We start from the raw sequence: 13,732 nt of genomic DNA, 5'->3' as shown, positions 1-13,732 counted from the left end.
TCGGTCATTTCCACTTCGCTGCTCTTTACAGCTCCCAGTTCTTGAAACTCTCAATCCCATCGTGTCATTTCTTGAAGCACAGAAAACAGTCCCTTCAAAGTTCTTGTCTGGGAACTCCTCTCCTGGATGTCCTGAGGGTCTGCGTCTGTGGTCCGTCATTCCTGCTGAGCTCCCAGGACGCCGTCTCGTGTGCCCAGTCGTCGTTATTGTGCACAAACACCAGATTTCTGATGTAGACATTCAGGATGGTGTCACCCCGTCCAGAAAGGATCTACGTTCGTGTCTGCCGGCTGTCCAGGGCACCAGGCATCCCATAAGGTATCTCCACAGTTTCAGCGGTTCCAGCTACACATCCACATGGTCTGCTGCTGATGCCCTCATGGATAAGGTCCGCCCTCTGTGCTCCTAATTCAGAACAAGGCTGGCTTGCCAGGACAGGATCCCTGGGCGGGTCCTTGTATTAGTTTCCTGGGGCTGCTCTAACAAATTACCACCAACTCGGTAGCTGAAAACAACACATACTGATTTTCTTATGGTTCTGGGGACCGGAGGTCTGAACTTACTTTTACTAGGACAAAGGCAAGTAGTCAGCCAGGCTGCCCACCCTCTGTAGAGTCTAGGAGAGAATCCTGGCCTTTTCCAGCTTCTAGAGGCACCCACGTTCCTTGACCTGTGGCCCCTCCTCCTATCTCCGAAACCAGAAGTCTAGCATCCTACATCAGTGGTCATAGGGCCTCCATCTTCTGCATCAAATATCCCTCTGGGATTATGTTTAGGGCCCAGCTAGCTAATCCAGAATCATGTCCCTATCTTAAGACCCTTAATCATATCTGCCAACTTCCTTTGCGATGAAGGGAAACGCTCATAGCCTCTGGGATTAGTACTGGCTATCCTTGGGGACAGTCAAGTTGGGTACCAACTATGGTTGGATCCAGCTATGGTTGGGTCGATCACAGCCCTGGGCTCTTGTCCCCTGGCCACAGGCACGACTCAGCATCTCAGAAAGCATACTAGATCCCTGTGGCCCCAAATGCTGTGCTCCGCTGCCCGAGTCTCTGTCCGCTGCCTCCCGCCACCCCGCTCTGAGATCTCACCCAACACTCCTGGTCTGGTTGCTTCTCTGAAACCCACATGCACCGTTATTACTGCCGCATTCCTAGTTGTCCTCGTGAAAGGGTTAGTTCTTCCGCCTAACTTCCGGAAGAGAAGCTCATTATGTTCTATGATGATCAGATAGTGGGCAGGGTCAGGCCCCCGGTGAGAGCCGCCCAAGAGCTGGGAGCCGGGTTCTCCATGTGCCCTATGGACAGCAGACTCCTACAGGTCTCCTGACCCTTGATTTTAAGATTATCAACTCTTCACAATTATAGAGCACTTCACAATTGGTAGGAAGCATTCCATTTAGGAACACTTATAGCCACTAGTTATTATTATTTTTAAAGATTATTTTTTTATTTGACAGACAGAGATCACAAGCAGGCAGACAGACAGGCAGAGACATATGGGGAAGCAGGCTCCCCGCTAAGCAGAGAGCCCAATGCAGGGCTAGATCCCAGGACCCTGAGATCATGACCTGAGCTGAAGGCAGAAGCTTTAACCCACTGAGCCACCCAGGTGCCCCGCCACTAGTTATTATTGACAAACTAGATAACGGATTCCTGATTATTGTCACTTCTAATGCTCACGCGGACCCCGACATTTGAGGACCACCATCGTCACCGTGAGCTGGAGAAACCAAGGCCCAGAGAGTGTGGATGACCTGCCCGGGGACAGCACAGTCCACAAGCAGCAAAACAATGCTGTGAACATGAACATTCCTGACTCCAAAGCCTTCCTGCTTCCCCATTCTGTGCCTGGAGTCCATACGCGGGAGGCCTGAGCAAGGTGACTGGTAAGTGTGCAGAGAACCGGGCTACCTCATTTCAAATCCTGTCCCCTCCCAGCCTCAGTGCTTGCTCACCTTTGAGCACTGTGTCTGCCCATCGCAGACACAGGATGCTTCCACCCACCTCTGGAAAGAACCCTTCCTTCCAGGAGTTCCCCTGCACCTGCTCACACGAAACCCCTCCTTCCTTCCCCCTTCCCCAAGAGGGGAAGAGGTGACCTGCCCAGGGACTGAGATGAGGTGGGGCCACCTCTTATGGCCTGGGAGTCCTGGAAGCCTCCAGACTCGATCCAGGAGCCCCTCCATGGCTGGAGCCTAACCAAGGCCCGTCTCTACTCGCTGAGGATGCCAGAAAGAGCAGACAGGAAGCCCAACGACAGACAGACGGCTTGAATCCAGCAACCTCGCTGCCAGGACGAGGGGAGCCTGCCTTTTTAAGGAAGACTCCCTGGGGAGAGGCGGCGGGTTTGCTGGGGGGCCTGGCCGACTAGAAACAGCTGTCAGAAGGACTACCAAGTGTTCTCGTTCTGGTGCTCTGCTGGGAGGAAGGAGGGATCCGTCAATAACAGATCAATCACTGCAGATTAACATCTTTTGATAAAGAAGCTCACCTAACATCAAGACCTTGGTTTCAAAAAAACCATCACCTACAAAGAACGAGGCTGCGGGGGGCGGGGGCACGCAATTCCAGATGCAGGGCAAACACCAGGCAGTGTGGGTCAGCAACAGCTCGCGGGCAATAAGGAATCATTGACGAAGAATGTCATTAAATGTCGGGGAGATGTCAGAAAAACAGGGCTCCCACTGGTAAAATCTGGGATAATTTGATCCCCGAAATGAACGGTTACAATGACGGATGATTGGGGAGGGCGGTCCGTACCTTGGGGGTGGGGCAGGGGAGGGAAAGCTGCTCTCTTCGGGAGATCCGTCAGTATGGTCTCATTAGAAAAATCGTCACCTGACCAGCACTGGCTCACGCACAGACTTGGGCAAGGCCCAGGGACGGATGAGCCAGAACCTCTGGGTGACAGACTGATGGGGGCAGGGCAGGCCACTCCCGTGGGCCCAGAGCGCTGCCGGCTGGTCCTATGGGCTGCTGACAGACCCCCAGTGACCCAGGGTCAGGGGAAGAGCCTGCCCCCACCCACAAACCACCCCTCTGGCCCTAACGTATCTGGGTCAAAACTGGGTCACTTCTCTGTTACACCCACGGATCCAGTGAAGTGCCCCCCCCCAAGCCCCAGATTTGTAATGTGTTGCCTCATTGGGCTAAATTAGCACTCAGATGTGGTCCCTGAAGGAAAGGAGGGAAGGCGGGAAGGGAAAGGAGGAAAGAATAGAAAGGGGAGGGGAGAAAAGAGGGGAAAGAGAGGAAAGAGGGGGAGGGGAGAAAAGGGAGGAGGAGGAGAGCAGAGAGAAGGGGCAGGGAGGGACAGGTGGGAGGCTACCTGACAGGTAACAGGGGCACCGCTGGGCCCCACTGCCCCCAGTAGAATTCTCTTGCTTCCCTCTGAGTTCCTACTGGTGAGTTGCTGATTGTCCCAACCACCCTTTCTGCCCCGTCCTGTGTACAGGGACTGGACCCCATCCAAGGGCCCCACCGCCACCTCCCTTGCCCTCTGGCTTCCAGGAGGGCTCACCCAGTGGAAGATGGAGGGAAGAAAGCTCAGTGGGGGGCATGTTGAGACCGGGGGCATTGCACTCTACTCCGTGGCCTCGGCTCCAGGTGGGCAGGGGGCAGCCCCTCTTCCGTGGGAGCCCCGCATGAACCACCTGTTTGGGGCCCAGTCTCCTGCCCTCGCCACTGCAGACAGTAGCGGCTTCCTGTGGCTCCCAGAGCCTCGCCTGCCCTGTGGGTCCCCCACCCCTGCTCCATCAATGGGGACTTCAGTAATGCTTTCCGGCAGCCATGCCTCTGCAGTGGGTCAGATGACGGCCCCAGAAAGGCAGGCCCACAGCCTGACCTCTAGAATTGGTCATGGTGACCTTCTTGGAAACAGGGTCTTTGCAGATGTCCTTAGGTTAGGGACCTTGTAACAAGACCATCCTGAGTTTAAGAGGTGACAAAGGACAGACACCAGCTGAAAGGACTCCACTCCAGTGGGTGGAGCCCCACAGGTGTTGAGCAGCAAAGGGACCTGCGGGTCAGTCTCAGGTTCCCTGCAGTTGTCCACACTCCGCCCGGGGGCCACGAGCTCATGTCCTCTGACCACAGCCCTGCGCCAGCAACCCTAGGAGCCCCATGGAGCCACCTGTGGCCAAAGTGGCCATTCAGTGACCCATCAGCCCCACTGGCCACAACCCAGGGACAGGAGTTTCTGGGCCCAAGCCAGGACACCTACCCCTGCATCTCCAGGGCCCCATCTTCCATGGCTCAGAGCAGCACGAAGCTACCGCTGGAGACACACGGCACAATTTGGCAAAAGCACAGTTCTGCCCTGAGAGCTCCGTCTCCTCGAGGTTGGGCCCGGCTTTCTCCAGGTGTGTACCTCCTGGCCCATCACTCCGCCCCTGGGTCTGTCCCGGTCTGCCTAGCCAGCAGTAGCAAGGGCCACAGCAGTAGGCTCAAACAACAGACTTTCACTCCTCACAGTCCTGGAGGCTGGGGTCTGAGATCCGAGCGTCGGGGGTGCGTTTCTGACAGAGGTCCTGCTGCAGGCCGTACCCAGACAGCTGTCTGCTAGCTCTGTGCTCGCACGGTGGAGAGTGAGCGAGTCTGGTGTCTCTTCCATCAGCCCCCCAGCCCATGACCTCCTCTAACCTTCACCACCTCTGCAAAGGTCCCGTCTCCAAACATAGCCGCACAGGGCTGGGGCTTCAACACAGGAATCGGAGGCGACCTCAGCCCATGGCAGGTGACTTTAACCCCTGCAGGTTTAGTGTGTTTGGCAAATCCCAAGGCCTCCCTGGGATCTCATCTTTTTTGGGGGGTGGGGGAATCTCATCTTTTGCATTTGGCCCGGTACACAGCAGGCCCTGGGGATGGTGGGGGGGTGTGGGGAGATGTGACAAGCACTCTTTACCTGGCCAAGGAACGCCCCAGCCATGTCCACCCTTCCCATCCCCTCCGTCCTTCATCTTGTGGAAGACGGTGGAATTCAGCGGTAGACAGAGCCCACAGCCTGGGTCACTGCCTGGAAAGCCGCCCAGCCAGGAACGCCCACAGTGGACCTTATTCACTGAGCCCGCTGAGACATGCCAGGCTCTGCAGCTAAGCGAGCGCGCAGACCAGCAAACGAGTGAAGTAAACAGACAAGGGCACAGGCGTGGCGGGGCCCACGACAGATGGAATCTCGGAAAGGTCCCGTCCTGGCCCTGGCATCGGGGGGACTCCCCAGATGCGCTGGTCAAGAAGGCAGACTCCAGATCCAGGCAGACTGGTCAGAAACCTCAGCTCTCCTTACACCAGCTGTGAGACCCAGGTCAATTCACTAAACCCTCAGAGCCTCGGTTTCCTCACCTGTGAAATGGGGCCCAAAGCAGCACCAAAGCTGGGGGGTTGCGCGAGAGGCAAAGGAGATGGACAGGAAGTGGTCAGTAGGCACAGCTCCTGGCCCAGGGAAAGAGGGCAGCGAGTCTCAGCCATCACTGTCATCACTGCTGACTCCAAGTAGAAACTTGAACCAGGAACAGAAATCCTCAGGTGCAAAGGCCCAGAGGCTAGGGAGAGAGGCAGCACTCTTAAGACTGCAGGGGCTGGACCCAGCTGCAGCAGGGTGCACGGGTGAGCGTGACGAAGACAGTCCTTCCGAGTCAAGGAAGGATGAAGTCCTTCTGAGTGCAGCGGGGTTTGGGACAGATGTGGCAAAGTCAGATTTGCCTGTGAGGGGACTTGGACTTGCTCTCGCTAAAGTGTGAAGGACACGCTGGGATGGGAGAGGTGGACGAGGAAGCGGAGGCTCTGAGGATCTCCGTAGGGGACAGTGGGAACCTGGGCCTGACAGGCACAGGGGGAGGTTGCCACAGAGACAAGAGCCATCTGAGAGAGAGAGAGAGAGAGAGAGAGACAGCAAGAACAAGCACCTGCTAAGGTGGGCACAGTGAGATCACGGGGGCATGGGCACGGTAACACCATCCTTCACAGTCCACAGTGTCTGCAGGGACAGTCCCGACCCGGCGGGGTGCTCAGACCCTGCCATATGAGGTCACTATCAGCCACGGACCCACGAGCCGGGCCTGCACCCAACCCTGCGTGGCCCACATGAGCCACGGCATGGAGGCTCCCTGCCACCAGTGAGGGTTATCAGTCTCCATCTGGGGTGGGAACGAGGGTGAGCCCTGTTACCTGCATGTCAGAGATGGAAGGACTACTCTGAGACACAGGCAGGGGTAACAGCCAGGGGCTTCGATTTATGAGGAAAGATTAAAAAACCCGAATCTGTGGGGTACCTGGGTGGCTCAGTGAGTTAAAGCCTCTGCCTTCAGCTCAGGTCATGGTCCCAGGGTCCTAGGATTGAGCCCTGCATCGCATCGCATTGGGCTCTCTGCTCAGCAGGGAGCCTGCTTCCTCCTCTCTCTCTGCCTGCCTCTCTGCCTGCTTGTGATCTCTGTCTGTCAAGTAAATAAATAAAATCTTAAAAAAAAAAAAAATCCCTGAATCTGGAGGGTCAGAGGGGTGAAAGCATCAGAAGGGGACCCAGGGCACAGGGGAATGCTAGGACCGGGAAGCCCCACTGGAGGCTGATCTCTGGGGCGGAACCAGGAAAAAAGCTGATTTTGCAGTCTGAAAGGAAGAGGGAACTTTCTGGAGATGGACTTTCCTACCACGTCACAGAGACTCACACACGAGAGACCTGTGGCCCACACTTGGGACGTTCCATCAACACAAGGACTGGCCATGCACTTTCCTGGTGGAGGAAGCCAGGGTTGTGTTGGGGCGGATAGTGGGGTGGGACACGCGTCCTATTTGAGATGACCTATTTGAGATGTCCTATTTGAGATGACAAGTGGTTCTGTGACCCCGCCCTCGTCTGCTGATTTAAACATTAATTCATTTTTTAAATATTGTCACAGCAACGTCTGGCCTGGTGTTTCACCAAATACCCAGGTGCCGCCAGCCGGGCAGCTACAACATGAACCACCATAGGGTCCCTGTCTGCACATTTGTTCTCAGTGCCCCCCCACCCCGGTCTCAAGTGTGCCTAGCCACCCCAGGGGACATGGCGGCAGAGAACACAGTCCCTGCCCCAACAGAGCCCCTGCCGGGAAGTGGGGCAGAAATCAGCAGACAGCCCCTTCTCCCGGACCAAATGGGGAGCCAGATGCAGGGATTAGGCACGCCTCCCCAAGAATGTGGGCTCTATCATGATCTATCTCTATCTAAGCCATGAAGAGACCTCAGAACGAAGCTCACTCCCGAGTCTCGTGTCTCAGGTGGCCCGAACAACCACAGGCCCCCATACCCACCCCAAAGGCGGGGTGCGGTCCTAAGTGCTCTCCCGCTCTCTGGGCACAAAGACAGACAGACAGATCCAAAAGAGCAGGAACGGGAGCCATCGCCAGCCGGCACCATCCTATGTGCCATACAGACAGCTCACTGAGAGCTCTCAGCCATACAACACCCATCTCCCAGGTGGGTAAACCGAGGTGGAGGGTCACAGCAGCGATGCAGCTGGAATTCGGACACAGGCTGTGGGGCGCTCACCCCTAACCCTATGTACTCCGCTTCAGTGAGGAGGACCAGAAGGGCCTTCCGTGGACAGTGACATCGAAGTCGGCGTGCGGACCTCTGGAGGAGCCAAAGGCCCACCCAGCAGAGGGGCTGGCTCGAGACCAGGAGATCTGGCACGTGACATGGCTGATCCTGTTTCCTCCCCCGTAAAATGGGAGTGGGGAACCCTTCTCAAAGCGGATCGAGGCAAGTGCCCGCCCTCGGGGAGCTCAGGGATGGCCACGACCACGGTCTCTGTGCTGCGGATACTGCCCAGTGATGGAGGATGGCGGGAGTGTGGAGAAAGGTGCCCCCCCATCCCCACCAGGGAGCCGTGGCAGGGAGCCAGAAGGGTCTCCCACAGGAGGTGGGTGCCCCAGCCCACAGCACAGGCAGGAATGGGATGGGTGGGGGCTTGCAGACGAGTGACCCCTCGGGACAGGGTGGGTCCAGGGGCATGGGACAAAGTCCAGCCCCACAGGCAGACCCTGGCCCCAGCATAGAATGGCCAGGTCAGGAGAAGTGGGGCTCGGATGTGGGGCCGGGTCCCCTGATGGCTCTCTCCCCCTGACTCAGGTTAAGACCCCAACTCTGCCACTTACTAGGTGGGCAAGTCGCCAAACTGCTGTGGACCTCAGTGTCCTCATCTGTAAATGGGACAACACCAGCGTGAGCCAGGGGAGATGGCGTGTGGCTCAAACAAGACCAGCTCACACAAGCACCTGGAACTCACCTCGCTGGAAACCAGTGACCTGTCCTGCTGCATCACCAGGCTGCCCGTGACACAGCTCTTCTTTCCCTACATTACACCTAAAATATTCCATTTGGGGAAACACACAACAGCAAGGAGCGCCAGCTGGAGACTATCCTGATAACCTTCAGGTCTATTTCTTCTGGATGTTTTTAATTTGTAGTTTTTCCAGACAGACACATAAAGTGAGATGCACATTGTTGCCTTTTGCTCTTTTTTTTTTTTTTTTTTGGTCACTTAAAACATAACCACAAGCATTTTACTCTATTATTACACGTTTTCATCACTACCATTTTTGTTAAGATGATACAAAGTCTTTTAACATGCAAATACAGAACTTACTGATTGTCCTCTATCTCCAAATTTTTTTTCTGTAAATGATTCTGATAAACATGTTCTCATCTATTTATCCCTTTGTCCAAACTCTTTTCCTTGCCTCCATCCCCCAATGTGGAATTCCTAAGCCAACCAGGAAGGCACTTGACAAACAGGGACAAGTCACTTCCCAAAATCTTGTGGGGAACTGGGCTGCCTGATACTAGGTGCTGGCCACGCCCACGCCACCACCACCAGGGAGCCCACTGGGTGCTCCACAGAGGCCGCTCTAGGCGCTGGTCTCTGGTTCTGGTCTTTGTTTTCCCTCCACTCTGACTCCCACCAAACCGGGGTTTTGACAACTACTGGTCACAGGCAGAGATGGGCAGCACCTCAATGGTTTAAATGTCAAAAATGGTTGTTTCTTTGCAGTTCCAGAAAGATTCTCCCAGCTCCTACATTTTTACAGTTTTTTATAATTGTTATTGTCATGGTTTGAGCCTTCTTATTACAAGAAAGAAAATGCGACGAGCTTCCATCGAGCCCCTCCCCAGGGCCTGTCCTTCTCCCTGTCGCAGGGCGCGGTGACCAAGAAGCTGGTACACGCCTGCGCCATGTTTTCACTCTCACTGCTTACATACACATCCAGTAAAAAAAAAAACAAAACTGGGAATTTTGTGTTTTCAAACAGAATGCGGTTTTTTTTGTTTTTTTTTTTAATTTTTATTTGTTTATTTTCAGCGTAACAGTGTTCATTGTTTTTGCACCACACCCAGTGCTCCATGCAGTACAGAATGCGTTTTAATAATGCTTTGTGTTTTCAAAATGCATGTGAATGATCTAAAGCCTAACTCTGAAACTCGCTCCTTCCCAACTGCTGCCTTAAACCAAATTAAAACACAAGACAAAACGCCACCACCCCTCCTCGGGGGGCCTCTGGAAAGCCCACAGCGCCTGTGCATCGCCTGCACGGAGCACACCATTCCTCCTCATCCTGTCTTCAGGAAAACAGACTTCATTCTGGGCCCAGGGAAACACCAGGATGGTCTTGATTCCTGGAATCACGTGGTAATGAAAATGCCACTTAGGAACACCTGCAAAGGACAGCAGAAGTTGTTCCTGGAGGAACATGGGTACTCTCAACCTTTTACATTGGAAAAGGAGGCTGAAAATGAACATGCTGATCACGGCTGAATAAACCCAATGGACGCAGAAGAGGACAAGTGAAGGAACCAGAAAACAAAGCAACGGGGCAAATACTCAACCAAGCCGACCTCCGCTAACCTCCGACAAGAACGATCAAGAAAAACAGAGCGTGTGCGCAAACGATCTTTGGAATAAAGAATGGGTGCGACTATAGATGTGCCCCCGACTGAAATGCTCATAAAATAAATCTAAATGACAGAACTTCTAAAGTTGAAATGAAATAGACACCCTCTTTACTGAGCTTGCAGCGGAAGAAATGAACATTTTAAGGGCACCAGGATTTAAAACGCAGAGTAAGAAGCAATCCTTGCTCACCCCAGATGCTTCCGTCTTCCCCCACGACGCCCGTCCCTGAGGCTACTACAACACTGATGCCCAAACCAGAGACGAACTATATGAGAAAGAAAATGCAGCCTATCGCACACTTGAGCAAAGGTGGAAAGATCCGCCACAATATCCGGGCAGTCAGATTCAGCGTTTTGTACGAAGTAAGTGGAAAGCTGAAATGTGACCATATCACAAGCAGGATGGAGTGACCCTGGGGAGGCACGGATGATTTTAGGATAAAAATCCTGAGTGCACATCACCGTGCCATCAGGTTAAAGGAGGCAGGGTCATCTCAATAGTGCAGAGGAAAATCTGATGAAATTCAACAAGATGATTTGAAACAAAACAAAGCAAAATAAAAAATTTTGGTAAACTAGACATGGAAGGATGGTTTCTTAACTTGAAAAAGTGTATCTACCAAAAGCCTACAATGAATGTCACCTTCCTGGATGAAAACTAGAAATGCTAGTAGGCACCAAATACAAGAAATCAATACCCCCTCCTCCTGTTATGTTGTACTAGAGATCCCAGCCAGTGCGATGAGGAAAGAAAAAGAAATAAAGTATAACACGGCATAACTCTCATTATTCACAAATATCTGCATAGAAAACCCAAAGGAGATCTACAATCAAACTATCAAAAGTATTAAGGGAATCCAAAAGTATACGTAAAAAAATCAGTTATATTTCTATATATCAGCAACAAACATAAAATGTAATTTTAAAAAGATACCATGCATAATATCAACAAAAAATGTTAACTACCTAGAAGTAACTCTAATAACTATGTACAAGACTTCTGAAGGAAAATATTTTTAACTGAGGTATAACACTCATATGGTTAAATTCACCCTTTTTAGTGTATTTGTACGAATTTTAACAAATACTTGTGGTCACGCAACCACCTCCACAGACAAGATAGAGACCAGGTCCATCTGCCCAAGTATTTTCCCTGTGTCCCTGAAGCTGTCGGCTTCGGTTCCGCATCCTGTGTATCCAGTAGGATGTGCATGACACTCGGGAAAACACTGAGCTAGGGGGCAGGGTGAGTGGACACAGAGGCAAGGGTAAATGAGAGATGTTCCACTGACATGTTAATATGACCCTACTGGATAAAAACTAACATGGGTTCTCAGGCACAGAGAAGTCAGGATGTTTCTGTACAGCGAGGCCAACAACCTTCCCCACACCCATTGCTTTCTCCAACCCAGAGCCCTGGTGCACGGAGAGGTCAAGTTATGTGTCCAGAGTCACATAGCACATGGGTGGCAAAAGTCAAACACCTTCTCCCCAGCATGAACTCTTCTTCCCCGTCTTTCTCTTCGACCCAGAGCCCTGGACAAGAACAGAGGATAATAAGGGAGGGGAGGGTTGAAATCACAAAAGCAGTAAAGAATGACTTTGAAATGGTTCAGAGAAATAAGGCATCCAATGGCATATGTGAATTCTATCAGACATTAAACGTAGTGAATCCGTAACGCTGGAGTGCGTGGAAACGGGAATCATGGGAAAGCCTGGGGCTGGACAAGGTGCTGGGGTGGGGACATCAAAGACTTGGCCACACTTTCTTGGCCTCAGTCCCAGGCTCTGCCCCCAAAGCACCCACGTCCCCAACAGCAGGGGCACCTGGTTCCCAGCCCACTTCACCAGGGAAACAGGGAGTCCTTGGGGGGAATGGAGGACTCCAGGCCCAGTGCTCCATGGGGCCTGCCTTTTTTGCTGTCCTGGTCGCAGAAGAGCCCCAGAGGTCAAGGGTCAAGACCACTCACCCTGCATCCCCGGTGGCCTGTGAACCTGTCTGCAGGGTGTGTGTGTCACTGGTTGGGACTAGGCACCCTCGGGCCTCCATGCAGGGAACTTCCCACCCTCGCCTCTCGGGATGGCCGTGTCTCCTCAGGTCGGCCTGTCAGGTTATGTGTTCAGAGTCCTCGGTGCTCCCTGGGATCCCACAGCCCTTTGGTGACGGCCAGGCTCTTCCTCTCTTCCCAACTAGAGGGCAAGTATCTCCAAGGTGGGAGACAGCCGAGCCCAAACCCTGTCTTCCCCACTTCCTTGCTGTGTGACCTTAAGCAGGTCTCTGAACCTGACATGCTAATGTGACCCTCTGGGCCTCTGTCCTCATTTGTAAAATTTTTTTGTCCTCCTTTATAATATTTGTGAAATGGGGCTGGGCATAGCACCTTACTCCTGCGCATTTTACTTTAGAAGACTAATGGACTGTATCATCTCCGTGTCCCTACTGCCCAGGGTCTCAGAGACACCTGCCGAATGACGGCCCATGGGGAGGGATTCTGCCCTCTGTCACCTCGCCATGGCCCCAGTCTGGTAACAAGTTGCAGAGCAGAGATGCTGAAAGGCAGACAGTGGACCAGGCCACTTGGGCTCAAATCTCCTGACTCCTTGCTGTGTGATATTGGCGAGGCCAGCAACCTGCCTGTACAAGATGGATATGCTCATGGCTCATGGCCGTCCCGTAGGGCCATCCGGGGTGGAAAGAGATGATGCCACAAGGTGCACAATGACCCCTCAAGAAGTCACCACTAGTCCAGCCATTAATAAAAATAACCTTCCTTCCCCTCCATCTCCCCTTCCTTCCCTGGAAAGGCTGGAGGAGGAAGGCAGGGAGGAGGGAAGCCAGGACAGGAGCGTGATGAGGCCCCAGTCGGCCCCCATCAGATGAAGTTGATAAAAGGAGCCTGATCCAGGAAGGGTTTAGCAAGCCCCTCTGGTGGGCTGTAAATAACTCAGGGGTTGGGGGGGGGGGGCTGGACAAGCTGCTGGGGCAGAGACAGGTGAGCGGCAGACATCCAGCTGCCCCTTGCTGCCCGCTGGCAGCCGCAGCCCGCAGCACTGGCCAGACAGCAGGTGGCCAGCCCCAGGGAGGCAGGTCTCCAGGTCCTGAATTTGAGATGCGTGGGCCCCGAGGGCAGCAGTCCCAGCACAGAGGCACAACTGAGGGGAGAGGGGACCACGCCAGAACGGAGCCAACTGTACCCACGTGCCAGGGTCTAGGCCTTCCAGCTTGGAAGCAGCCAGGTGCCAGCTCTGCCCACCCCACGGGGCCCAGACGCCAGCTGGGCAGTAGGGCGGGGCGGTAGGGCAGGGCACTCGGGCAGGGTAAGACTCAGCAAAGACAACTTCTGGGAAAACCGGCTGACTTCCTCAGCCCTCTGTCCATGAGCACCTACTGTGTGTCTGGCACGGGGCAGGCGATGGGCACACAGTGGGGACAGACACTGCTTCACAGAGCATACCAACAAGCACCGCTCTAGACACGGCCCTCCTCACGTGCAGCGATGTGGCCTAAAGATGGTGATGACGGCAACCACAGCCCGTCAGCTCTGGGAAAGGCTGCAGCTTGCACCACAGAGCCCAGGACGGAACCCAGAGTCACATGTGGACCCCAAGAGGACGCCCCACCTTCTGTCGCCGGGCCCAGAAAGCAAGGCCAGCATGGAAAGCTTTAGCCATGGGTTCCCAACCCAAATCCCCCAGCTGGGGGTGGGTGGCATTGGGAATGCCAGCGGGCTTCCAGGAGGCTCAGAGACACCCCACCCTTGGTGGGTGCCCCCTGAAGGCCAGCAGGGCTGAGCCAAGCT

Source organism: Meles meles, chromosome 2 (assembly GCF_922984935.1).
Source record: "Meles meles chromosome 2, mMelMel3.1 paternal haplotype, whole genome shotgun sequence".
Classification (NCBI taxonomy): domain Eukaryota; kingdom Metazoa; phylum Chordata; class Mammalia; order Carnivora; family Mustelidae; genus Meles; species Meles meles.
The sequence above is the reverse complement of the archived record's forward strand: the minus strand, read 5'-3'. Positions refer to the sequence as shown.